The sequence below is a fragment of the Hemitrygon akajei genome, unplaced genomic scaffold (genome assembly GCF_048418815.1).
Source record: "Hemitrygon akajei unplaced genomic scaffold, sHemAka1.3 Scf000037, whole genome shotgun sequence".
Classification (NCBI taxonomy): domain Eukaryota; kingdom Metazoa; phylum Chordata; class Chondrichthyes; order Myliobatiformes; family Dasyatidae; genus Hemitrygon; species Hemitrygon akajei.
This window is the reverse complement of record NW_027331923.1, coordinates 5,322,473-5,336,661: the sequence shown is the minus strand read 5'-3', so window position 1 is coordinate 5,336,661 and position 14,189 is coordinate 5,322,473. Positions and strand designations below refer to the sequence as shown.

Here is a 14,189-nt window from a genome sequence, read left to right as displayed (position 1 = left end):
GAAAGGATCACAATGGGAACATTAGGCCCATCGAGTCTGCCTGCCATCCCACCATGACTGATTTCTTCTTCTGTGCAAATTCTGTTTGATTTCTGATCCTCAGGGTTCTTCTGCACCGTGTCCATATAGTGACGCAGTGGGCAGAAGCTTCTGGAATAATGAGCTCGATTGTTGTTACCTGTGAGACTGGCCACACCCAGCAGACACCCTCCCATTGTGATGTAGGAACCACGAGTCATATTTAAATGACAGAAACACAAATTTCAAACAAACAAATAAAAATAGCCGAATCACATCCAATCGTTGGTCACTGATTCCTACCCGCTTTACCCTGGGCAAAGCAGCGTGAGGGGAGAGAAATGTGGGACACACCGTTAAAGAGTTGCTTCTGACCGTGAACATAGAATTATAGAACCAAAAACAGGCCATTCATCCCACCTATCAGACGCCAAACTACCGTGCTGCCTCGACCCATCGACCGGATGTGTCGCTCCCCAAATCCCAGCCCTCATTACCTGTGCAGATCACTCTTAAATGTGGAAACCGAAGCCGCATCCACCACTTGCACTGGCAGCCCGTTCCACACTCTCACCCCCTGAGTGAATGTTCCCACCTCACCTTCCCCTTCGGCACTTCAATGAAAAAACGTCTGAAGTAGCCTCTCACAAGAGCGACCAGCCCCATTTATTGGGAACCAGGACACACCATCTTTAATTACCTACAAAGTTTATTGAAGACTGCACCTAAATCAGTCCATGATGTACCCCACAATTTAGTTACAATCATGTTACAAAATAAACATAATTATCTATCTGTATCCAGTATACAAACAACATATACACATTTACACATCCCCATCACCAGAGACATTGAATATTCCACCGTGTATGTTCGGAAAAGCACCACAAAGCCAACCCAAGTGTATCAACCCGGTTTAAAACACTTTATTAAAAATAACAGGGAAGACATTGAAGTGCATGCATTCAGCCAAATGACAACAGAACGAAAAGACAATATTTGCGTGTGTAAGGAGTGTGTTGATCGAGCGCTGCCTGTCACAAGCCGAATGGCCGAATCCTGCTCTGTATCTTATGGTCTCCCATCGTCGTGGAGCCTCAAATGCAGCTGCACAAGTTCAAAGACGGAAGGGCCATCAGATAAAGAAGCAAAATTAGAACATTAGGCCCTTCCAGTCTGCCTGCCATCCCATCATGACTGATTTTTTCTCCTGTGGAAACTCTGTTTAATTTCTGATGCTTAGAGTTCTTCCAGGAGTTAAAAATAACCAATGACCTTAATTTCAAAATTTCAGTTTATCTTGGAGTGCAAACAAACATACAAATCCTCAGCAAACTAAACAAAGAGCTGAGAACGATGGCAAGAATTGTAAGACAAAAAAGTCAGCGCTTCTGATAAATCTATCACTTCTGTAATAAGATAAAGGAACTTACTTCGATGATGATGAAATAATTAACAGGATAATAAATTCTTCTCCTGCTTCCAGCCGGGTACAGGTATCAATTTTAACCGATGTTTCCATTACAAACTCTGCCAAGTGGTGTCCAACTAAGCCCACAACCCTATGTTGAAATATAGCTTCAACATCACCTCACAGCTCTTGAACTCAATCCCACGGTTGATGAAGGCCATCACACCAGATGCCTTCCTAACAACACTGCCAACCTCCACAGCAGCTTTGAATGTCATATGGACATGAACCCCAAGATCTCTCTGACCGTCCACACTGCCAAGAGATTAAAGTCTGATTCTGATTCTGATTATATTCTGTGTTCAAATTTGACCTGCAGAAATGAATCTCTTCATCTGTGTTGAACTACATCTGCCACTTCCGAGTTCTGCATCTGAGGAGAGGAAATAGATTGCTGAGCCTCTGGCTAGGATCATTATGTCCTCATTGTCCAGGTGAATGGTACCAGAGGATTGGAGGGAGGCAAATGTTGTCCCCTTGTTCAAAAAGGGCAGTACGGATAGTCCGGATAATTATAGACCATTGAGCCTTACATCTGTGGTGGGAAAGCTGTTGGAAAAGATTCACAAAGATAGGATTTATTGGCATTTAGAGAATCATGTTCTGATCAGTGACAGTCAGCATGTCTTTCTGAAGGGCAGATCGTGTCTAATAAGCCTGCTGGAGTTCTTTATGGAGGTGACCAGGTATATAGATGAGGGTCGTGCAGTGGATGTAATCTACATGGATTTTAGTAATGCATTTGATAAGGTTCCACACAGTAGGCTTATTCAGAAAGTCATAAGGCATGGGATCCAGGGATGTTTGACCAGGTGGATTCAGAATTGGCTTGCCTGCAGAAAGCAGGGAGTTGTGGTGGAGGGAGTACATTTGGATTGGAGGGTTGTGACTAGTGGTATCCCACAAGGATCAGTTCTGGGACCCCTACTTTTCGTGATTTTTATTAACGACCTGGATGAGGGTAGAAGGATGGGTTGGCAAGTTTGTAGAAGACACAAAGGTTGGTGGTGTTGTGGATACTGCAGAGGATTGTCAAAGATTGCAGAGAGACATTGATAGGATGCAGGAGTGGGTTGAGAAGTGGCAGATAGAGTTCAACCTGGAGAAGTGTGAGGTGGTACACTTTGGAAGGACAAACTCCAAGGCAGAGTACAAAGTAAATGGCAGAACACTTGGAAGTGTGGAGGAGAAGAGGGATCTGGGGCTACGTGTCCACAGATCCCTGAAAGTTGCCTCACAGGTAGACGGCGTAGTTAAGAAAGCTTATGGGGTGTTAGCTTTCATAAGTCGAGGGATAGAGTTTAAGAGTCGCGATGTAATGATGCAGCTTTATAAAACTCTGGTTGGGCCACACTTGGAGTACTCTGTCCAGTTCTGGTCACCTCACTACAAGAAGGATGTGGAAGCATTGGAAGGGTACAGAGGAGATTTACCAGAATGCTGCCTGGTTTAGAGAGTGTGGATTATGATCAGAGATTAAGGGAGCTAGGGCGTTAATCTCTGGAGAGACGGAGGATGAGAGGACAAATGATAGATGTATAGCTGATTTTAAGGGGAATAGATAGAGTGGACAGTCAGCGCCTCTTCCCCAGGGCACCACTGCTCAATACAAGAGGACATGGCTTTAAGGTAAGGGGAGGGAAGTTCAAGGGGGATATTAGAGGAAGATTTTCTACTCAGAGAGTGGTTGGTGCGTGGAATGCACTGCCCGAGTCACTGGTGGAGGCAGATACAACAGTGAAGTTGAAGGGACTACTAGACAGGTATATGGAGGAATTTAAGCTTAGGGAGGCAGAGTTTAAGGGTCGGCACAACATTGTGGGCCGAAGGGGCTGTACTGTGCTGTATTGTTCTATGTTCTATCTAATTCTCGCTGGAATCTCTCTTTTAATTTATTTTTTTATTGAAGGCACGACACAGTACAGAAAACGTAATGCATTACATTTTCCTCCATTTTGCTTTTATACCTTACCCCGAAACAACACCACAATGTCATCACTGGGACCTTCTGGAAGTTGTAGTCATTTGTCATCGTTCGCTGCCTGTCAAAGCATGTTACGTCAGCCACCACAGACGTCACCGAAACAGACCCACCGAGGCGCGAAGGGGAATCACACCCGTCCTGGTGGGCGCTGAGGCCGGCGACAGCGACAGAAGCGAATCGCTGATCTCCACCATGGCGATGGAGCGGAAGAGGAGGGGCTGATCATGGACCGATTTCCTCTAGCCTATCGTAGCTCAGACGTAACACTGACCCCTGCTTTCAGTGGCTGTAGTGACTGTCACTCAAATGGGAACTCAGAGGGTGATTAGTTTATGTGAACGTCAGTCAGCCTTCCTGGCTCTATGAGTTTGGATTTGGATTTATAACGGGACAGGAAGCAAATTGGGAGAAATGTGAGTTTTTATGTGATGGTGCATCAGTCTCCGAGTTACATTATTAACAATAAAAGGGCAAAGGCCGTGGTGAGGAAGGAGGTGATTTACTGGAGGTTATATGGAGATAATATTGGAAGGGATATCAAACATGGAATTGTTTGGGATATGATTTAGAAAATGGGGGGATTTGTGGGGATCATAATATTCCAGTGTTGATTAATGAGGGCAAAATGATTGTTACTGAAACAGGGAAGGTTGTGTTACTGGCTGGGTCATTTGCTGAGATTCACAATCAGGATAATTTAAGTGAAGAAGTTAAACAATGTAGGGATATGTTTTTCAGTGAATACCCTGATGTGTTGGAAGTCAGCTGTAGCAATGATAGTATCACTGATGGAGAGATTTCTTTGTATGAATTTAAGAAGTTTATTAATAATGCAGGTCAGGTGTCCCCAGGAAAGAGTGATATTTGAAATTGTAATTGTATATAATTCTCTTTTGTGAAAATATTAAATGTTTGAATTGTGCATCTACTTTCCTCATGGAAAATGGCAGCAGTAGCGCCTATTCTAAAACCTGGCAGATCCCCATTTGATCCTTCTAGTTAAGGGCCTATATCGTGAATGTGTCATTTATGTGAACTGATGGAATGTATGGTAATCAAGCGCTTGAGTTATATTTTGGAAAGAGTGGTGATAAAGTGTTTTAATAGAGTGGATTTTGGAAGGGTAAAATGACATTAGATTCAGTTTTAGGTTTGGAAGATGATATTCGGAAAGCACAATTAAATAAAGATGTTGTAATAGAAGTATTTTTGTTACTGAAAAGGGAAATGATATGGAAGGACTTGATTAAATTATGAAAATTAGGAGTGAGGGGAGATTGTATAATTTTTCTGAGTTTTTTATTTGGACGGACTGTGCAAGTACCGGTCGGCATGTTATGTTTGTGTTTCTATGAGATAGAGAATGGGATCCCACAAGGCAGTATTTGTAGCCCTTCATTATTTAATATTATGATCAATGATATTTTCTCTGAAGTGGGAAAATGGGATACTCTGGGTAAAACACAATATACAGATGATGTAGCTTTATAGATTAGAGGTATTAATTGCAATTTACAATTAATAGGTCAAACAGTGGGCAAATTGATGAGGACTTTAAGCTTTCAGTTGCTAAAACACATTGCGTGTATTACAAATAGGATTAGTAGACATCCACTTGATTTTAAATTATATGATTAATATCTTGAGGAAGTGTCAGTGGTAAGATTTCTCAGTATCTGGATGGATAATAAGCTGACATGGAAGCACCTGTCAGTAAAATAATTGATAAATGTAAAGGAGCTTTAAATCTCCTCAGACATCTATGTGGGTATTGTTGGGTGCAACATGAAAATCTTTGTTGACTATATTTGTTTAATTTGATCTGTTCTTGATTATGTCTGTGTGGCTAATGGATCAGCTTCAGCTTCAAATTAAAAATGTTTGTATGTGATACAATTACAGACTTTAAGATTGTGTTGTGGTACAGTAATGTTGTCTCCTGTTTTAGCTTTACTGATTGCAATGGGACAATTGCCCTCAAAGTAACAGAGGCTCAAGGTCAAACACGAGGAAATCTGCAGATGCTGGAAATTCAAGCAACACATACAAAATGCTGGTGGAACGCAACAGGCCAGGCAGCATCTGTCCTGACGAAGGGTCTCGGCCCGAAACGTTAACAGTGCTTATCCCTACAGATGCTGCCTGGCCTGCTGCATTCCACCAGCATTTTGTGTGTGTTGCTAGAGGTTGAAGTTGACGTTAACATACTGGATTAATTTCAGTGGGCAAAGAAATGATCATCCTGTTAAAGGTGTGCTGGAGGACGGTTGTGAACATCACAAGAAGAGTGTTTTTTGTTTTGGGTGGCTGGGTTCTTATCACACTGGGAATATGGGTGTATTTGACATAATATGTCCCACTGTAGCTTTCTCTGTAACCCCACCTTGTTTTTTCCAATGACTTCAGTTGATTTTAGGTTACACGATCGGATTCACTTCTGCCTGAGAGTCTGTTGGTACATCAGTATATTAATAAAAGTTATTATCATACAGTAACCATTTGTACAGATGAATCAAAAGGTAATTTAACTGGCAATGTTGGCGTGGTTGTTTTTGTATGCCTGAATTGCAGGTAAATGATAAAGAAATGACTTACCATACATTTATCAGCATAGGAAGTAGAATTCTTTGCCAACAGTTTAGCTTACAGAGGGTGGAGGAAGTTAGTCCTTATAATTTGTTCAGAATACATTTTGGTTTTGATGAGTCTTAAACAGGTCATTCTGGCAGTAGGTCAATGATGCACCATCAATAAATCTCCGAGACGTGAGGCAAGATATAGGCTTTTATTGGCTGGAAGAAAGAACAAGGAGCAATTGACCACCACACTAAATCCTGGAGACTGAGGCCAGGGCTCAGTCTCCAATTGCCTCTATACCGGGGTCCGTGGGAGAAGCCACGGTCAGTGGGAGGAGCCACAGAAGCAGTCATCGGGGGCAGCGTGTCCAGACAGGTATATGTGTGGTTCACCACATTCACCCTCCCCCCTTTGTTTTAACAGAGAGTCCCCATGGGGCGAAGTTTCTTACAAGATAATTACAGGTTAAGTCTATCAGGTGGTCGAATCTGTCGCTGGCTGTGATTGCACCGGAGACGGAGGTTGTGCTGGTTCCGGCCGAACTGGAGGTGTCAGCCCACTAGGCGTCAGTGATCCTTCTTGCGTGTGCAAGGTGCCTGGTATATGCGCGTGCGAGACGCCTGGTATAGGAGTGTCGTGAGGAGTCTGTGTAGGGCTCGGTGTGCGCGGTGACACCTCGGGTACTAGGTTCATAGTTACCGTGGAGTGTTCGGGGTGGGGGTCTGGTTCTCCTGCGGGCACCAGGTCGCGGACGGAGAGCTTGTCCTCCCGCCCATCAGGTAAGGTAAGACCACGTAGGCATACTGGGGGTTCGCATGTAGAAGGTGAACCCTCTCGACCAGCGGGGAGTATTTATTGCCCCTCGCATGTTTCTTGAGCAGCACTGGCCCTGGGGATGTCAGCCAAGCCGGTAGGGTGGTCCCAGTGGCAGACTTCCTGGGAAAAGAGAATAGGCACTCGTGAGGGGTGGCATTGGTGGACATACATAACAGGGAGCGGATAGAGTGGAGTGCCTCAGGGAGGACCTCCTGCCATCGAGAGACCGGCAACCCTTTTGACTTCAGGGCTAAAAGTGTGGCCTACCACACTGTGGCATTCTCCCTCTCCACCTCTCCATTTCCCCGGGGATTATAGCTCGAGGTCCTACTAGTAGCAATGCCCCTAGCCAGCAGGTACTGGCGCAGCTCGTCACTCATAAAGGAGGACCCTCTATCACTGTGGATATAGCAGGGATCTCCGAACAGAGTGAAGAGCTGGCACAGGGCTTTTATGACGGACGTGGTAGTGGTGTCGGGGCAGGGAATGGCAAAGGGGAACCGCGAGTACTCGTCGATTATGTTGAGAAAGTAGACATTGCGGTCAGTGGAGGGAAGAGGGCCCTTAAAGTCAACACTCAGTCGCTCATAGGGGCGGGTGGCCTTGATAAGTTGCGCCTTTTCAGGACGGTAGAAGTGCGGTTTTCACTCAGCGCAGACTTGGCAGTCCTTGGTCATCGTCCTGATGTCCTCAAGGGAGTAAGGCAGGTTCCGGGCTTTCACGAAATGGTAAAATCGGGTGACCCTCAGGTGGCAAAGATCTGCATGGAGGGCGTATAGCTGGTCGAGCTGCGCGCTGGCACATGCTCCCCGGGATAGGGCATCAGGGGGCTCATTGAGCATTCCAGGCCCGTACAGGATATCATAGTTGTAGGTTGAGAATAGAATTTTATCATTTTTGATTTTGCCCCGCTGTTGGTTGCTGAACATGAACGCAACTGAGCGCTGGTCGGTCAGCAAGGTGAACCTTTTGCCTGCGAGATAGTGCCTCCAGAGCCTAATAGCTTCCACTATGGCCTGGGCTTCTTACTCCACCGCGGAGTGCCGAATTTCAGGGCCTTGAAGGGTACGAGAAAAGCATGCTACTGGCCTGCCTGTCTGATTGAGGGTAGCAGCCAGTGTGAAATCGGAGGCGTCACTCTCTACTTGGAAGGGAATGGTCTTGTCCACCGCATGCATCGTTGCTTTGGCAATGTCCCCTTTAATGCAGCTGAAGGCCGCGCAGGCTTCGGCAGAGAGGGGAAATGTGGTAGACTTGACCAGGGGGCGGGCCTTGTCTGCGTAATGGGGGACCCATTGGGCGTAATAGGAAAAGAAGCCCAGGCACCATCTGAGGGCTTTGAGGGTGGTGGGAAGAGGGAGTTCTAACAGGGGGTGCATACAGTTGGGATCTGGGCCAATGACCCCATTCTCCACGACATACCCAAGGATAGAGAGTCGGGTGTTTCCGAACACACACTTGTCCCTGTTATAAGTAAGGTTCAGGGCTTTGGCCACTTGGAAAAATCGTTGGAGGTTGGTGTTCTGATCTGACCAGTCGTGACCTCAGATGGTGATATTATCCAGATAGGGAAATGTGGCCTTCAGTTGGCACTGGTCCACCATCCGGTCCAATTCCCTCTGGAAGACAGAGACACCATTTGTGACACCGAACGGGACGCACAGGAAGTGATAGAGCATGCCGCCCACCTCGAAGGCAGTGTAGGGGCGGTCCTCTGGGCGGATGGGGAGCTGGTGATAAACGGATTTCAGATCTATTGTTGAATACTCCTTGTACTGAGGTATCTGATTGACCATATCTGCGTTGCGGGGTAGGGGGTACGCATCAAGCTGTGTGAACTTATTGATGGTCTGGCTGCAGTCCACGACCATTCTATTTTTCTGCCCGGTCTGAACAACAACCACCTGGGCCCTCCAAGTACTTGTGCTTGGCTCAATGATCCCGCCCTGAGCAGCCGCTGCACCTCCGACTGAATAAAGGCCCTGTCCCCCGCGCTGTACCTCCTGCTCTTAGTTGCCACAGGTTTACAGTCGGGGGTCAGGTTGGCGAACAGCGGTGGGGGAGGGATCTTGAGGGTGGAGAGGCTGCAAGTGGTGTCAGTAGCACAGCTGTCGGCATGGTGCTGGGTGGGATGTGTGGGTCGGTGTGTGTGTGTGGTCAGTAGCGGGGTATATGACAAAGTCCCACAAAACTGAGGATTCCTGACATCGAGTGGTGGGAGGGACCCGTCATATGCCATAGTCACATTTTCGAGGTGGCTCTGGAAGTCCAGCCCCAATAGCACAGGCGCGCACAGTTGAGGCATGACCAGTAGCGCAAAGTTCGATATTCAGTGCCCTGCACCACCAATGTCGCTACACAACCCACCCGGATGTCTGTGGAATGCGACCCAGAAGCCATGGTGACCCTCTGGCTTACCGGCTGTGTCACGAGTCCGCAGCGTTGCACCATCTCCGGGTCAGTAAAACTCTCAGTGCTGCCCGTGTCACACAGGCAGCTAGTCCTGTGCCCCTCCACCAGGATGTCCATCATTGACCTTGCAAGCTGGTGTGGGACGCTTTGGTCGAGGATTACGGAGGCCAGAGTTGAACCGCCGTCTTGGTGCCCGGTAAGCACCGGTGGGTCGGGGGCGGGGCGATGTGGCGCCGACAGAGATGGCCGCCCCCATGCCTCGCACGAGGCGGGCAGGCAAGATGGCAACGACCAAGATGGCGACCCCCATTCCTCACACGCAGCGCTGCCCGACCCCGCTCGCGGTTCAGACTTACAGACCTTGGCGAAGTGGCCCTTCTTCCCGCAGCTGGAGCAGGTCGCTTCTCGGGCCGGGCAGCGTTTTCGGAAGTGCTTTTCGAGTCTGCAGAAGTAACACTGCGCGGACTTACGACTGGCAGCGACTGTGGTCGGTTTCGGGGAGTTCGTGGGGATCGCGTGGCTGGACAGCGTCAGCATTGTGCAGAGCAGCCTCCAGCGTGTCGGCCGACTCGATCGCCGAGCGTAAGGTAAGATCGCCATTTTTCAGCAGCCGCTGGCGCACGTACACTGACCTGATCCCCGTAACGAAGGCGTCTCGTACTAGCAGCTCCGCATGTTGTTCCGCCGTCAGTCCTCTGCAGTCGCAAGTTCGCACGAGTGTCTGTAGGGCTCGGAGAAACTGCCCGCTCGACTCGTCGGGTCGCTGTCGCCGTGCCGCTAAGCGATGGCTTGCGTGGACAGTGTTCACCGGCCGTAGGTACTGTCTTTTGAGGGCGTCCAGTGCCCTTTGGTAGGTCGGCAGGTCTCTGATAAGGGAGAATACTTTTGGACTTTTTCTGGATAGTAGTATTTTGTACATTGTGGCAGGCTCAGTCACTGGAATCGCTTCCAAGTATGATTGGAAGCATGCAAGCCAGAGTTCAAAGGCAAGAGCTGCTTCTGGGGCTTGGGGGTCCAAGTCTAATTTTTCCGGACATAAAATACTTTCCAGGTTTTAAAACTTCCAGCCAATAAAATTGATGCACCATCAATAACTCTCGGAGACGTGAGGCGAGATATAGGCTTTTATTGGCTGGAAGAAAGATCAAGCAACAATTGACCACCACACTCAATCCTGGAGACTGAGGCCAGGGCTCAGTCTCCAATCGCCTTTATACCGGGGTCCGTGGGAGGAGCCACAGGAGCAGCCAGCGGGGGGGGGGGGGTGTAGTTCACCACAGTCAAATTGACTGTTGGAAACTCGTCAAATGGTATTTCATATATAAAGTTTGACTTATGTCTGCACATTATGGGCCCTGCACATCACACTGTTGAGGGAAATGATGGGGTTGACTGTTTAGCAACAAAAGCTGTTAAATGTTAAGCTGTGGATATAGACCTTCCACTTAGCAAATTAGAAGCTAAAGGGTTGGTAGTGTTAAGAATTAGGGGCTTATGACAAGACGTAGGATAATGGACATAAGGACAGACACCTTTACAGAATACATAAACCTGTTGGGTTTATAGAAGAAGGGCTTAAAACAAGGGAGGGAATGATATTGACATGACATAGAAATACCCACACTATGCTTAATTATGCCTTGTATTGTCGTGGTTTTTCATGCTTTACAAATGACCAGGAGACGCAGAAGATTCTTCAAGAAGGGTTAAACTTTAATTTGCAAATCAAAGCTGAGACAGTCATTGAGCTAGCCGCTGATTGTCTACCGATTCTCCGACACAGCAGCTTTTTAAAGCAATCTCCTGGTTTAGTTGCATTAACATATCCAAGCGGTCTATAGGTGCATATCACAAGTACATCCGCCACTATTGTTTTTACCTATTGACTTATTCATGTTCTAGTCTACATCTCTTAGCTACCTTTTATTAACACATATTGTCGTCTACATTCAATTGGATACATGCAGAGCCCATAGCAAACTTCAAAGCTGACTACCTCTCATTAGCATATATTAACACATCATTGTCTTTTAGCATTTCACACAGTTTTTGGTTACACAGCAAATAATACAAGTTTAGCACATAGCCAACTTCAAAGCTGACGACCTCTCCCAGCCACCTCTCACTAGCATATACCAACACACCATTGTCTCTAGCATTGCACATAGTTTTTAGCATTTCACATTTTATACTCCATAATATTTTATACTCCAATAGTATCTAATTGGAAAACATTCTCTGTCATGTACATTTTGTCATTATGAAACTGTCGAAACACATACTATTTCAATATGAAGCGTATAAGGCTGAAGAAAATCAAATGCAGTATTCAGTACAATCTTTGCGAGGGTAGATAGTTTTCAGATAAAAACTTTATTAAATTATGGGACTGACTTTAAATTAATTCACAGTTTGAGCTGGAAAAGACATGTAATAATTGTGTTAAACCTAAGGAAATGGCATATAGGGTAGCAAAGGTGAGTGGGATGTTGGATTATTGGGATGCTCTTAAAATCCAACAAAAGGCAACGAAGAAAACCATTAAGAATGGTAATGACAAAATATGAGGGCAAACTGTCCAATAATATAAATCAGGATACTAAAAGTTTAGTTTTCAGTTACATGAAGAGTGAAAGGGAGATGAGAGTTGATACTGGACCACTGGAAAATGATGCTGGTGAAGTAGTAATGGGGGACAAAGAAATGGCAGATGAACTTAATGAACAATCTTCACTGTCTTTTCCGGTCAGCACCGCCCCCACTTGTCCCATTTAATCTGTCTCATTACGAGTGGACTTTAGGACCCGGGGGAGCTCAGGACCCGCCGCCCGCAGCTGCTGCTTAATCCCCGGTGTTTCTGTTCGGTTGACAGATGCGGTGAACGAGTTAAAATTAATCGATCGACAATTCTCATGTCGTGTTTATTTCACTCCATCGAACCATAGAACACTATAGCACAGAAAACAGGCCATTTGGCGCTTCTAGTCTGTGCGGAAACTTATATTCCGCTCGTCCCATTGACCTGCACCCAGTCCGTAACCCTCCAGACCTCTCCCATCCAGGTATCTATCCAATTTATTCTTAAAACTTAAGAGTGAGCCCGCATTTACCACGTCAGATGGCAGCTCATTCCACACTCCCACCACTTTCTGAGTGAAGAAGTTCCTCCTAATGTTCCCCCTAAAGCTTTCCCCTTTCACCCTAAAGCCATGTCCTCTCATATTTATCATTCCTAATCTAAATGGAAAGAATCTGCTCGCATTTACTGTCTTTACCCCCCGTAATTTTGTAAACCTCTATCAAATCTCCCCTCATTCTTCTATGCTTCAAGGAATAAAGTCCTAACCTGTTCAATCTTTCCCTGTAACTCAAATCCTGAAGACCTGGCAACATCCTAGTAAATCTCTGCACTCTTTCAATCTCTCCAACCTCTCCATGGATACCTCATGTCTGAACTTTCTGAACTAACCTCCCATGTGGGACCTTGTCAAAGGCCTTACTAAAGTTCATGTAGACAACATCCTCAGCCTTTCCTTCACCTACTTTGTTGGTAACCTCTTCGAAAAACTATTCAAGATTCATTAAACACGATCTACCATGCACAAAGCCATACTGAATATCCTTAATCAGCCCTCGGCTGTCCAAATACGTGTAAATCTGATCTCTCAGAACATCTTCCAATAATTTACCTACTACTGATGTCAGGCTCACTGGCCTGTAATTACCTGGTTTACTATTGGAGCCTTTTTTAAACAATGGAATAACAAGAGCTACCCTCCAATCCTCCGGCACTGCACCCGTGGCTGAGGACATTTTAAATATTTCTGCCAGGGCCCCTGCAATTTCTACTCTAGTCTCTCTCAAGGTCCGAGGACATATCAAGTCAGGCCCGGGGGATTTATCTACCTTTATTCACTGTAAGGCAGCAAGCACCTCCTCCTCTTTAATCTACAAATGCTCCATGACACTACTGCTTGTTTCCCTTCCTTCCATATACACTATGCCAGTTTCCTGAGTAAATACCGATGCAAAAAAACTGTTTAAGATCTCCCCCATCTCGTGAGGCCCCACACATAGACGACCACTCTGATCTTCTAGGGGACCAATTTTGTCCCTTACTATCCTTTTACTCTTAATATACTTGTAGAAACCCATTCAGGTTTTCTTTCACAATATCTGCCAAAGCCACCTCATGTCTTCTTTTTTTCTTCCTGATTTTCTTCTTTAGTATTTTCTTACGTTTTCTATACTCATTTGCTCTTTGTTGCTTCTACCTGCTATACACTTCTCTCTTATTCTTTACCAGATCGCCAAAATCCCTTGAAAACCAAGGTTCCCTATACCTGTTAACTTTGTCTTTAATCCTGGCAGGAAAATGCAAACACTGCACCCTCAAAATTTCACATTTGGAGGCCTTCCACTTAGTGAACACATCCTTGTCAGGAAAAAAAACTTATCCCAATCCACTCTTCCTAGATCTTTTTTCATTTCCACAAAATTAGCCCTTCTGCTATTTAGAACGTCAACTCGAGGACCAGGCCTATCTTTATCCATCATTAACTTGAAACTAATGACATTATGGTCACTGGACACAAAATGTTCACCTACACATACTTCTGTCACCTGACCTGTCTGGTTTCCTAATAGGAGATCAAGTATTGCATCCTTTCTCGTAGGTACCTCTATATATTGATTTAGAAAACTTTCCTGAAAACCTTTCACACAATCCAAGCCCTTTTACAGTTTGGGAGTCCCATTTAATATGAAGAAAGTTAAAATCCCCTACTATTACAACTTCCTGTTTCTTACATTGGTCTACTATCTTTATACAGGTTTGCTACTCCAACTCTCCTTGACTATTGGGCGGTCTGTAATACACCCCTGTTAGTGTGGTCACACCTTTCCCGTTCC

The 14,189-nt window shown here is 45.8% G+C and overlaps 1 protein-coding gene across 1 annotated transcript in view; it reads left to right on the top strand.

Moving 5' to 3' along the window:
* LOC140720160 (zinc-binding protein A33-like) overlaps window positions 1–14,189 on the top strand; it is a 489,530-nt gene that overhangs the window by 425,346 nt on the left and 49,995 nt on the right. The window lies entirely within an intron of this gene.